This window comes from Falco punctatus (genome assembly GCF_963210335.1).
Source record: "Falco punctatus genome assembly, chromosome: 8".
NCBI lineage: Eukaryota > Metazoa > Chordata > Aves > Falconiformes > Falconidae > Falco > Falco punctatus.
Window position 1 is genome coordinate 45952900 of NC_137588.1, and position 12993 is coordinate 45965892.

General features: G+C 48.8%; 1 protein-coding gene across 9 annotated transcripts in view; it reads left to right on the plus strand.

Annotated features, from left to right (window-relative positions):
* Window positions 1–12993, plus strand: part of SIL1 (SIL1 nucleotide exchange factor) — a 97081-nt gene continuing 84088 nt past the window's right edge. Inside the window, exons 1-3 of one of the 9 annotated variants that reach the window (XM_080398313.1) lie at window positions 92–188; window positions 884–1013; window positions 4220–4388. The gene's annotated coding sequence lies outside the window, so the exon portion shown is untranslated. Of the gene's footprint in view, window positions 60–91; window positions 189–267; window positions 1014–1033; window positions 2588–4219; window positions 4389–12993 lie in introns of those variants that run through there. The other 8 variants (XM_080398315.1, XM_080398314.1, XM_080398317.1 and 5 more) reach the window with 8 other exon arrangements.

Sequence of the window (12993 nt, forward strand, 5' to 3'; positions counted from 1 at the left end):
AGCGCTGGCCCGTGCCGGTGGGGGGCGGGCTGCCAGCGGCGCGTGCGCGGTGCGGAGCGGTGAGTGGGGGGGGCCGCGCCGGGCGGGGGCGGGGGCCGGGGCCGCGTTCCTGGCACCCCCCGGGCCGCAGACGGGGCCCAGCGCTGCCCCGCGCCCTGTCCCAGCCGCTGGGCCGAGGGCGGCCGGCGGTGAGGCGTTGGGGGGGTGCCCGCCGCCGGGCGCTCCCTGAGGGGGCCTTGCCCGGGCGCTGAGGGTGTTTGGCCCGGGGCTGCCTCTACAGAGTGGTCCTGAGGCGGGGGCACGGCGGGGGGGGAGGCGGCCGCCCCCGGGGCGGCCTGTTCCGGAAGGACCGGCGGTCCGGGCCCGGTGCAGGCGCCGTGCCGTGCCGGGGCGGGGCAGGGCCCGGTGCGGGGCTCGGGCACAGCCGCCGCTCGGAGCGGCCGTGCGGGGCCTGCGGGGCAGGCGGCGGGGCTGGTGTGGGGTGGGCAGCTCCCTGGTGCCGCGGGGGCGGCTCGGGGCCGTTAACGTGGGTTTTTCTTCGGGTACGCACTCGGTAACACGAGGCGTGGATTTTAAAACGGTTTAATTATTTTGTACAAGCTTGCCTGTGGCTTTCTTGCTGGAGAGCTAGCGAAGTTACATGTTGCACGAAGCCAGGGAGTGAAAACTGAGCAAATGGGATGTTGCGTATAAGCATTATTTGGAATATTGCCTTAAAATGTTTAACTTCATTGGTTGACTAACATTCACGTTGAAAGTAATCTTTGATAAATAATCAACACTACCCACCTCTCAAGATGGCCTAGGCTTACCCTAACAAGTTCTGTAGACACAATTTCTTCGAGGCAAGTTAGTTATTTTACAGTGTTCTGTTCTAACCTAGCACGGCTACGGCTCAGAGGCAGAAAGTGTGACTTCACTGACGCTGTGTAGTTCCCTCGCGGAAGGAGTGCAATCTGCACAGGCAGAGCCGCGAGGAGGCTGCTGGGCGTACGGCCCTGGTAGGAAACCTCGTAAATGCCGCCGTGTCTCCATGGCTCTAGAAGCTGATGGCACACCCTGTCATTTACTGAACATGCTATTGCAGTGTCTCTTCTGCGTGATCCTTTGGAATTAATTTCTGCTCTGGGAGTAGCATTATTAATAGCTGGACTTTCTTTTTTTCCTGTCTTTTCGTTCCCCCAATCCTGCTTTAAAGTGACCAGCTGGTATCGTGTTGGTGTTTTTCGACAGCCTCCAAGGCATTTATTTCTATGGTGGAAGCATCCAAAATACTGGATATAGAACTGTACACACTTAAAGTGAACTTTAGTGTTGAAATGTGGCTAACAGAGGTGAGAGCAGTGTCTGCAAGTTCCATGTGCATGAGCATACATTTACTAGATTTGAAGGAATGCAAATATGATCTTTTTAAAGAAATAAACTGGAAACTGGCAATTCCTAGTGAGTTGTCAGAAGAACCCTTGAACCTGCAACGCTGCCCCTGCACCCTAAAGCAGCACAAGACTGGTGCTGGTGCTACCACTGCCACCTTCTTTTTTAGGACTGAGACTTTTTTTAGCCTGAGCAATAAAAAACAACCCTGAAAAACTCTAGCACCCCCAACCCCTCTCTCTGTCTTCTCTTGACAAGGAAATGGAAGACTACTTAAATGCAGATGTGGTCAAGCTGGGCAGGTGTGGTTGAAAGCACATCAGCTATACCCTGAGAATTTGTAAGGCGGTGGATTATTGGCATAAATTTAGGGATAATAGTCTTTCTGTGTGCTAATCCTGTCTGCTACTGACTCCCTCTGTGGCTTTTATAACCCACCTCAGCTCTCTTACCACTCAGCTTTCCCCTCTGAGAAATAACATTTAACTTGTGCTCGTGAAGTAGGTGAATCAGCTTTAATTAAGATTTGTTGAGCACTTTGTTGATGAGTTCCATATAAAGCTAGTTACTATTTTTTATTAACACAGAGATATTCTTAGCACCTGAAGGGAAAGATGACACAACACTCAGGATTTTCTGGGAAACAGCCCTGTGAAAGGAGACGGCACATGCTAATGAAGGCTTTGTCAAACCTCTTCTGGCTGCGGTTTGTGAGGCAGCTTGCTCCTGAAGCTCTGACAAAAAACCCCCAAAGTCCCCTTGAATCAGTGGGAAATGGGAAATGTTCCTGGAAGTTAAGCCCCACTTTTACATATGATTTGTAGATCTTGTCCCCTTGCTGGATTTCTTGCAGAGCTTTAGGTCAGGATCTGGTGCAGCTGTGTGTGTATGGCATCAGCTGCACAGGCACAGCTGCTCTTGCCTGCTTTGAAACACCTTGTTTCAATGATTTCAATTGCTTTCAGTAATCGTCGTCTCAAATTATTCTGTGTGGGGTAGGGAGGGCTTGCCTGCTCAGCTGCATGGTGACACTTAATGGGCTACAGCCCATTGCCCAGGTTGGTGGGGCTGTTTGGGGGTAAGGGAGGAGGAGTGAAGTCTTGCTCTTCCCCACAGGCAGCCCAGGTCAGCACCCTGCAGCACGTGGGAAGGCTGTCTTCACTGCCAGATTAGCTTGGTGGCAGGTTAAGCTGAAGAGCTTCGTTTATGAAAGGTAATGAAAATGTGAATTGAAATGGTTATGGCTGTGCTTGTCCTGCGTTGCAGTGTGGGCAGCTCCGTTGTATTTTGGGGAAGAAAAGGCTGTTAATTTAGCTCCAAGATGTCACTGCTGTAGTGGTATAGGAGTGGCCAGATGGAGGATGCTAAAATGAAATGCAGGGCTGGAAAAGCCTCCTTGTCCATGCCCCTGTCCTGGGGCCAGTTGAGAGATGCTCAGCTCCAGACTGGACAGCAGTGGATGTTAGTGCGGATCTGAATGGGGGCAAGTTCCCTCTGGGACTTGAAATGCTGGTCTCAGAGAGCCTGATACCTTGTCCAATTCACCCTTGCAGCAAAATAAGCAGGCTGCTTTGTCTCTTGTCTTCACAGAGTGGAGAGCCCAAGGTGTGGTTGTCCTGCTTGTAAGCAGCTGTTAAATACTGAGAGCTGGTTCCAGACCCTGGAGGGGAGCAGGGACAGAGAAACCTTATGGGTTTGGGGCTGTGTGTTTTAAACTACTGACTGCCCTGCTTGTTGCCCAGACCCTCCAGCTTGTCTGCAACTTTCTTAGGGGTGATAGCCAGCACTGAGCATGGCCTTCTACCCCAGAATTAGGGATTCTGAAGTCACAGAACAATGTTTAGGTCTTTGCAGCTGGAGCTGTGGTGCCACAATGCTGACACACATCACGTTTTTAGTCTAGCCCCCAGTTTTCCTCAGCATTACTTCTGTCCAGAGAGCTTTTCCCGTGCTATATTTGGGTCCTTGCTCTTTGTTTTTGCTTCTTTCCGAGTGCAGTTCTTTGCATTGTTTTCCTTGCTTTTCTTTTTATTGATTCATGGGTGTTTTGGGGACTTTTCTTCAGTTCATCAATTCTGATCATGACCTCCGGAGTGCTTCCAGCTCTTAACTGCTGGGCATCCTTTCAGGTTTTAGGAAAGTACTTTCTCTTTCATTGTTCAGGCCATTACTGAAAACGATGAATAGATGCAGACCTGGACTGAGCTCCGAGGGCCCATATGTGAGGCTTTTCTCCCGTTGTGACAGGGAATCATAGATAGCTAAAGTGTGTGTATGAGAGGGTTGCTTTGGTTTGGGTTTTTTTTTTCTTAGTAATGAGCACTGTGCCTCGTTAAGGTGAGCTTGTCTAGTCTGAGTTTCTCTGGTTTGCCTGAACGTGTCGGACAGAGTGAAGAGCCTGTGTAATGCTGGTCGGAGGTGTGATGGGCACATCTCAGGAGAGGGGATTTGTGCCCCATTGCTGAGGACCTGGGTGATTTTCAAGAGCTTTCATGAACCTCATGTAACTGGGGCTTCCTGCTGGCACTTGCTAGGACTAGCATTGCTCAGAGGCAAACCTCTGGTCACCCTGCCCTGCTTTCCACTGAGAGCTCCCCAGCTGCCTCTGGTTTGGTAGCAGTGGGGTGTGCGTGGGAGAATTTGTGTCTGTAGTGTCGTGCTCCCCTTTATTTATCCGTAGGTGTGTCCTTGGTGAGAGTTAGGCTTGTGTGTATGTGACTATGGTAGTAAAAATACATTTTTCTCCTCAAGTAATTCAAAGTTCCTTGTGTGGTTGCTCTGCTCTGGGGGAAAAAAATTACTTGCTCTGAAAAAATTAATTACACTCACTTTTATCCCCGAATAGTGTGTCGCTGTGGGAGCAGTTGCGGGATCCCTTGTTGCACTAGGGCTCTGCGAGTCATCTTCTCAGTGTGAACTAAGCTTAAGGAAGAGGAGTAACTTTAACTGGAATACATTTAACTGGAGAAAACGTCACCGTCCACACACGACCAGCTCTAAGCACCCCGAGTTCTGTAAGTACTGAGCTGCTGTGTTCAGCTTTTTGAACTTTAAGAGGTTGCTCTTTTTCTGAAGTGCACTTATACCCACTATACCATCTTTCTTTGCACATCAGTGTAACTGTGGGGTAAAATTTGGGCCCTACTGAATTCAAGAACAACACAGGGTTCCTCTGTGGTTTTGGTCTCTTCCCCCTCTCAAGGCTGCTAACAGCCACAGTTGTTTGCTCAGGCTGTGCTTCCAGGACATCATCAATGGGATAGAGCCGTGCCCTGTTTGTTCCCCTTTATTGATCCATGGCAGACCAAATTTCAGTTCCAGGGGAGAATATTCAACCTCTCTAAAGCACTCCTGTGGTTTCTGTTGGATTCTTTCTCACTTCCCTCTGGGCAGCTGCGCGCTGTGGTAAATAATGGTAGAAAGGTTGTGCTCAGCTCTGGATTACAGCTGAATTTTGGTGGTGGATAGATTGCATCTCCAGTCCAGTTTGCAAAGCCCTTTGGGCTTTGTGGGATGCAAGAAGCTGTATTTTATTCTTGATGTGTGTTTGCTGATAATTCTGTAGGATTTTCAGTGAGCAGGTTGTAAGAGTCCTAATGATACTAGTTCTCTGCATAGTCAGGCTCTTTGCCCAAGTAATTCAAACACCTGCTGCAGAGACAAAAAGGAAGGTGGAGGGATGATTTAGAAACCTCTGGGTCACTGGAATAGGTTGGAAGAAGATGCCTATGTTGATCTGAAGGAGATGCTGCGCCAGGTATATGTGTTTAAGTATCGAATGAAAAGTCAGCATTTTTTTAACAGCTGCCTACTTTAAACCCAAATAATTTCTTTAATGAGAGTTTTAAAAAGTTTAACTGTTGATTTTAGAATTTTTATTTCAAGCATGTTTCCATAAAATTAACTTTTTCAATGCAGAACGGTTTAACGTCTTCCATGTTGGTGCTCATTTTGAAGAAATCTATGCACAATTATTTCTTATGTACCAGTAAAATCTATCAGCCAACAGATGTCAAGTGTAGCAAAAATGCTATAATAATATTATGGTCTAATAATAGTTATAATTATTCTAATTACCTGGCGCAGCTTTTGAGAGAGGCAGGCTGAGACATTAATGCAAAGGAGATGTTTAACCTTGAACTGCAGAAGCAGGGCACTTTCAGAGGTGTCTGGGCTGCTCCCCCTCCTCCTTATCAGATATCCCATTCCCTTTATTTCCTCCTGCAGACTGGGAGTAGCAGTCTGGTCTGTTTCAAATGTTCAGACCTTGTTCTTGGTATGTTCAGAAGTGGAGAAGAGTGCTGGCGAGCTGTAGATGAGCATGTTTCTTGAAATACCCGTGAATGTGAAACCCAGTCATTTTTAACCTCACGCTGCAGTCTAGCTGCCCCGGTTTCACTGCGCTCCTGCTGCCTGACGATTACAGTGTGCACAGATTGCTCTCACCTCGGGAAGGCTGCAGGAGGCTCAGCAATCTTCATCTTTTATGCAAGCTGGTGGTGCTGCTTTTAAGGAGGGGCGGGGGGGGGCTTTGCCACAGCCTGGAAAGTGCAAAGCCAACCTAAATCTGTATGAGTGCCGCTGGGCAGCTTTTGCACTGTCCACTGATGGGAGAGCAGGTGTGGGGGCGTGCAGGCGAGTGGACGTGAGCTGTTGATCCTGAGGGAGGCTTTTGTGGGGGAGGTGAGGAGGGCATGTCGGCAGGTAGGACTTTGCCTTTGACAGTTTGGACCCGCACAGCCTCAGCGAAGTCTCCTTCCAGTGCAGAAAGGATGCTCTGTGTGCCAGCTCTGCTATGTTGGTCCCAATGCCCCTCTACCAACATATTTTCCTATTAGGAAGGGTCCTGGGCTGCATTTTCTGTACTCCAGTGGGTTTTGCCCAAGCTTGCTGTGTGCTGTGTAATACCTCGGGGTCCCAGTGCTCATTATTGTTGTAGCACCAATAAGGCGATGCATAATGGATCACCCCTTGCTGCAGCTGTTTGTTTTAATTTTGTGACGTTGGTGAGGAGTTGTGAAGTTGGTGAGGAGTCCCTGATTCACAGGGAAGGATCCTTTCCACAGAGGAAGCCCTGCATGAGCTGGACATTGACAGCTTTCAATGATTATATGCCAGGCTGAACATTTTTCCTTTAAATAATAGATTCACATGCTGATGAGAACTTGGCAGGACCTACGGGAATTCAGCTGTCAGTTGCTGATCCTTGGCATGGGCAGCAGCAGTGAATCTCTTACTGTCTTCCTGTAAAATAGATCCGGAGGTGCCCTTGCAAGGTTTTCTTCCTTGTTTCCAGCCTGCTCCTAGGCCAGCATGCTCTGCTTCTCGTGAAAGCCCTGCCTGCCAGCACTGCTGGTGCTTGGCGCACGCAGCTCACCTTTCTCCAGGGCTCACACCGGTGAGAGCTCTGCCATCTTCTGCCTTTTCGTTGGTGAGGTTTGTCTTCTTGCTGGAGTCTGTACCTCTGTTGGTGCATCACCATGGAGATGGGGCTGTAGGAGCTGCGGAGCACAGCCTTTTCCAGGTTGATGTGAGGAAGGACGTGGTAATGGGCTACACTTGTTTAGGCAAAATGATTTCTCAGAGTAAATAATTTGTCAAAGAACATTTGGCATTGCCCCAGATGCTATTAAGGAAAAGACAAATCTTGGATCTCTTCAAACCTGAGCTGTAAAGCTCATGTAATATTCACTTGCTTTTTAAAATGCTGCTTTGCTTTGTTCAGCATCAGGCATTGCTGCTATGACCAACATTGACTCACTAACCTGCTTGTGTTTTTACTTACCCTGAGAAACCAAAGCTCCCTTTGTTTTCCTCCTCCCTGTAAATGTTAGTGCTGCATTTCTCATCCTGCCACAAGAGCACCTTTCTGCATCCCTTTTCTCACCCCGCTGGGAGTACAGATCTTCACTGCTTGGAGTTGGTTGTTGCAAGGCTTTACTTCCCTATGACTGGTATGGCTCTGGCCAGGTTCCCAAAGGACGCAGAGAGTGCAGGCACCTCCCCGGCATGGCAGGCTGTGCTGGTGCACCCCAGACCCTGGATGAGCTTGTGCTGACATCCTTGGGGGCTTGGGGACACTGCCCTTTCTGCTCGCCTGGCACTGGCACACTCTGTCTAGTTTCTGGTACATGGAGAACCGTCTCGACAAGGTCTAGAAGAGCCCTCTGGCACCTCTCTGCCTCATTGCCTCCACGTCTGATTTCAGACTTCATCTGTAAACATCTCTTTGCCCTTGCTAAACACTGTGTCTCTTAATTTTTCCCTGCAAGAGTATTATTTAATTTGTAAATGTTTTAGGACATTATTTGAAAAATACAATATGAAGCTGTATTTCATTTACTGTAATGATCCACTAATGCGGGCATATTTCAAAGGCAGGCTGTGCAGTACTGTAGGGTTTAATTAAATTTTGTTTTTCAAGTAAGCATCAATAGACAGACAATAACAAATGGTGGACAATATGCATACAGAACAAAGTCACTCCGTTTTGTTTTCTGAGACTCTGGAAGTGAAAATGTATAGCCCTTAAAATGTACTTGGCTTGCTCACGACTGCTGCTTTAGTGCAGTTACTCACTTTAGGGGGAGTTTTTTCTTCTTACTCTGACTTAATTAATTTTCTTGATGTCTTCCTACCCACAAAATAAACTGTTACAGTGTGGAAAATTTCCAGCAGGAGCCTTGGGTGATCTAAGTTCTGCTGCAAGCTCTGGACTTGGTTTCGAATAGCGCACTGTTGCTTAATGCATTATGGCTCATCAGGGTTACAAAACCGAAGGGCTGGGTATGAGGTGCTCATTCTTTTGGTGGGCAACTCCTGTCTCTGGTGGCTGGACGTGGTGTGTGCCAGCTCTGGCACAGGGAAGTTGCCGGGATGTAAAAATGTTGTTGTTGTATTGTTGTACCGAAATCAGGAGTAAGCAAGTGGCCCTTGAGTGCATTTCATTCTTTTTCTTCCAGTGAGTGTGGGGTAATCAAGTACAAAGTGTCTGCAGAAAACCTTGGAAAGTCTGTTCAGTGTCAGCAGGAGGATGTTAGAAATCATCATGGCACTCACACGCGTGGCACTTGTACAAGTTTTCTAGGGGTAAAGAAATTCATCGGTGATGATGTAAATGGGCTCCTTTGTTTGGATTTGTGCAGAGCGTTGCTTGAGGAGCTGAGTGAGATTCCTGGCTGGAGCATCCTTGAGTTCTGGCTGGTTTCTGGTGGCTAGCGTGGGTTTTGTTCTCTCTTATTGTTTGGGAAATTTTCCATTGTTTAGAAACATAACCAGCATTTGCTGTTGCCCTGGACTCCTGCAGCACTACAGCCCTTTGATTTCTCTCTGAGATCTCTCCAAGTCAGAGAGCTGAAAAAAAGGTAAATTTTTCAGAGGAGGATCCCCTGTCTCGTGTTCAGAGATGTGAGTTCAACCCATGTCCTGGATTGATGCCTACAGCTTTGCCTGCTTAAGCTGCCTGCAAACGGATCCTGGGCCGGGGTGGCTGGGAGCAAGGGTTGGCTGTGCCTGGTGCTGGCCCTCACCGCTGGCTCACCTGGCCTGGGTCACTGTCCACAGAGCTGCTGGGTGGAAACTGGGGCGTGTAAAACCTGGGAGAGGCTGTGGGAACCTGGCTTTCGATCTCTGCAAGTGCCTGAAAAGCATTGCAGTAAATGACACTTGTGTCTGCTAACCTCCTCCTTCATGAGATCTCGGTTTAACACTTACTGCGTTACGGTAACAGCCTGTGTTTTGCTCCTTGCTGGAAAGCAGTGCTGCGAGTGCTTTACAGCTCTCCTGGTGCACGTACCGGCCGATGGCGTTTTCTGCGCTGGATGAGGTGCTTGTAGGCAACAACCATCCTGTCCAGGTAAGACTGTCAAGATGGTGTCCTGTGCTTGGTGCCTGTTCCTGTGGCTGGAGAGGAGTCCGGTACAGAGAAAATAGTGTCTAAACATAACCTGTCATGAGGCGTCAGATTCTCTTTTAAATAAATTCTGTAAAAAAAACCCACACAGATGAGGTTTGTGCTGGTAGTACCAATACCAAGGGGAATGTCCTGTGCCTGCTGCCTTTTTCTTCCCTTGTTCCTTGCTTTAGGCTGCCAGCTTTTACCTCTTCTCACCTCTTTTTTTTTTTTTTTTTTTTTTTTTTTTTTGATGTGTAGTGTTACTCAGGGCTCTGTTGTTGGATTTTGGGGCAGGCAGTTGGTTTTTTGGTGACTTGAGGCAACGTCTCCTGCTTTTCTCATCCTTCCTTTGGATCTCCTGCCTTTCTCCTGTTTGCTCTCACTCTGGATAAGCTAACCTCCTCGGGCTGGTCAAGCTTCCCAGCCAGGAACCTCAGGTCTCTTGCAGCCAAAGTTTTCTGGCACCATTAGTCATCCTCTATGGAAGGAGCAGTTTTCCTGGCTGTGGTGGGACTCGGGTGGTTGGCCCCAGATGAAACACAGTGGCATCTGGAACATCTGGAGCTGGCAGCTGAGCCCTGGGCTGAGGAATATGCCCTCTGTGCAGACCAGTAGGTGCTTGCGCCTGGTCTTTGCAGGGGCAGGTGAGTGATTTGGGTCCCCACAGTACTGGCTGGCACGAGTAAATCTTGCAGATGTGCCCAGAGCAGTTTTAGGGGCATGTTCTGCTCAGCAGGATAACAGGGAGAGAGCGACGTGCCCCACAGCAGGGCCAGTGCTGGGGAGTCCGGGGCCAGTGCTTCAATGGCTCTTGCAGGACCATGCAGCAAACGGGGAACCCACAAGGGGCCTCAACACAGGGGCTGGATTGGCACAAGCCCAGGGAATGGGAAGCTGCGACAGTGCTCAGGAATGAACCAGAAAAGAGGCTGTAGGACTATTTAGAAGAAAAGTAATCTGTAATTCACTTTTTAGTGAGAAAGCGCAAGGCTGGCAGGGAGGGGAGAAGCGCTTGCTCAGGCAGATGATAATCCATCGCGGCGTGTTACCACGCCAGGGCTCTTTGATAAACATTAGCCTTCTTGCTGCCTCTCCAGGATGAGCGAGATGCTGTGCCGCTGCATGAGGAACATGAAGTTTCTGGACTATGAGGAGCTTCAGCCCAGACTGATAATTTAAACACCAAATTCTTTTTAATAATGGATATTGTTGATGGCTGCCTTGCGTGGGAGTGCTGCACGGGAACAGATTGCATTGTACTGATGTGTTTTAAAAATGAAAAGTGTGCTGGTCTTCGTAAGCACTTGGGTCTGACATGGGCCGGCTAGGTTTCTTGGATTTCTCCTTTGGAGTTTGGCAGCCGTCTGCTTCAGGGAGTGCAGTGGCCTCATAAGAGTTTATTTGATCTGACACATGACAAATTGTTTCTGCTGGCAGGTACTTCAGGCGCAGTCTGTTAGCTGGCAGCCATGGCTTTGTGTGCACCGGGGAAGTTGGGGAAGGCAAGTCTGCCCTCCTCTTCCTCCTCTTAGAAAGTGTCAGTGGAGGGAGCGTTATTTTAGCCCACCTCCCATTCCAGCCTCCTCTTTGCCCATTGTTAAATTGTGCCATTTGCATAGATTATTAATGTTGCTTATGTGCTCGTTGTGCTTCGGTTTGGGGAGCAGAAGAGGAGAAAAGCCTGCATTTCTGGAAATGGACCCAGTTGCCATTAAAGACACTTTAAGTTACTTTTTTTAGGGCACCCTATTAACTCTGTAATGAGGAGTAGAATATTACATTCCTCAGCAGAATAAAAAGTACACGTCCCCTGTGAGATACTGTAAATACATTTTATCTGTTCTATTACCTGCAGTTTTGAGAATATGTCCCCTAAGCATTTTAGTCTTGTTTTCCAGAGTTGTCTCAGGGTGAGGAATCACTCCTGTTAGCAACTTTGGGAATAATTACTTGTTCATTAATTTCTTCTCTTTCTTGCTGTCCATCTATTATTGCTTCCGAGAGAAAAAAACCTCTCTGTAAATCTCCACCAGAACAGAACTGACTGCTTGATTAGAGGGAGAGTTATGTATGCTGGAAATGTGTTTGTGAGAGAGCATCTTGTAGCTGTGTGTGTGGATGAACCCACGGGTGTGTGCTGGCTCCTTCAGCGCCATCCAAAAGCACTTAGCCACATAGAGCTTGCCAGATGCCCAGGCTGGCTCAGTGCTCCTTACCCTACGATTAAAGAAGAGAGCACTGTAGGCAGCACGTTTCTGGGCAGTCATGGCACACCTGGAGCACTGTGATGAGGCGGGAGGCTGAAGGTCAGATCTGCTCACCCACCCGAGTGGTGCTTTGCCTCCTGAAGTGCTTTGCCTGCAGTGCCTGGCTGTTGTTATGAAATATAAATTAGACAGGACAATAGGGGAAGTGGTTCATCAGCTGTCCTGCTTTTGTCCAGCAACTAAAAGCCAGTTCAGAGATTTTTGTGGAAGCACTGTTTGCTTTTGTCCTTTTTTGCTCTTTAAGTACAGACTGAAAGAGCTGGAGGCCACTGTAATTATTATTTCTTCCTGAATAGCAGAATAAATGTGCCATTTAATGCATAAATGACAGGGTCCTTGCCTCGGAAAAAATATGCGGCCTGATGCTGGTGCTGCAAACCCTTCTACATGTGAGCAACTGTCTCAGTCTGGTTCTGGGTGCGCTGAGATTTCTCACTCCCTGGACCAGGGTTGGTGCCAAAACTTGTCTCAATGTGTGATGTCTGCGGTCACTGGAAGTCGCTGTGGAGGCTGTCAGTGAAACAGCCGTGATTCACGTGGCAGCTTTATTTAGATGGCAGCTGATGTAGAAGCTCTGCAGAATAGTTTGTCCATCGTGTGATAAAATCTGCTTGCAGGAGGGGACAGCTGAGGTCTGTGGTCTTCATGGAAGTAGGCCCTCCATACAAATGTGACCTGGCAGTCCTGTGATGGATTTGCCGTCTCCCCACCTGATGTGGCAAGATGAGGCTGTGGCACCACCAGGATGTAGAGGAAGCTGCTCAAGATGTTCTTTCTGTCTCGCAGCAGAGAGAAAGGTGCTGCAGATCCATCTTCCGTCACAGCTTGAAGAGTGTGAGTGGCTAACAGCCTACTGTTAGCCTTTACAGCAGGCACGGAGATTTGGAGAGTTCTCCTTGGCTTTGCAAAGCTGTGCAGCAAAGACCAAGAAACAGAGAGCGACAATCACTGTATCCTTTGGCTGCTGCTTCCCAGGGGTTGGGTGCGTTGTGTGGGGTTCACAGAGGCAGCAGATGTGGTCACAGCCAGGACTGCCAAAGGAAGGCCCCTTCGTGTACTGGTGCTGCTCAGCTGCTGAGATACGCCAGTCCACAAAATGGCTCTTTATGGGGTATTCTTTAACAAAAGGATGTTTCTTTTAAATGACTGGGTCTCATGCTGTTGGTCCAAATGAGAAACTGAGTTGAGTCTTGTCTTTCTGGACTGGAAGGTGCTGAGGTTACAAACACGGTCGTCATCCCTTGGAAGAGAAAATCGTGGAAGAAACCCACTTACTTCTGGTTGCATCTCTGTTCTCTTCCTTGTCCGGTGTAGCCTGGGCTGCTGGAGCCTGCCTTTGCTGTGGCTGAGGGGCAGCGGGATGTAGCCAAGGTACTGCTCCTGAGGGAACCCCGCGGCTCTGAGCACAGGCGTGGTGCTCAGGAGGGACCTGTGGACCGGGAGCAGTCCTACTGCTTG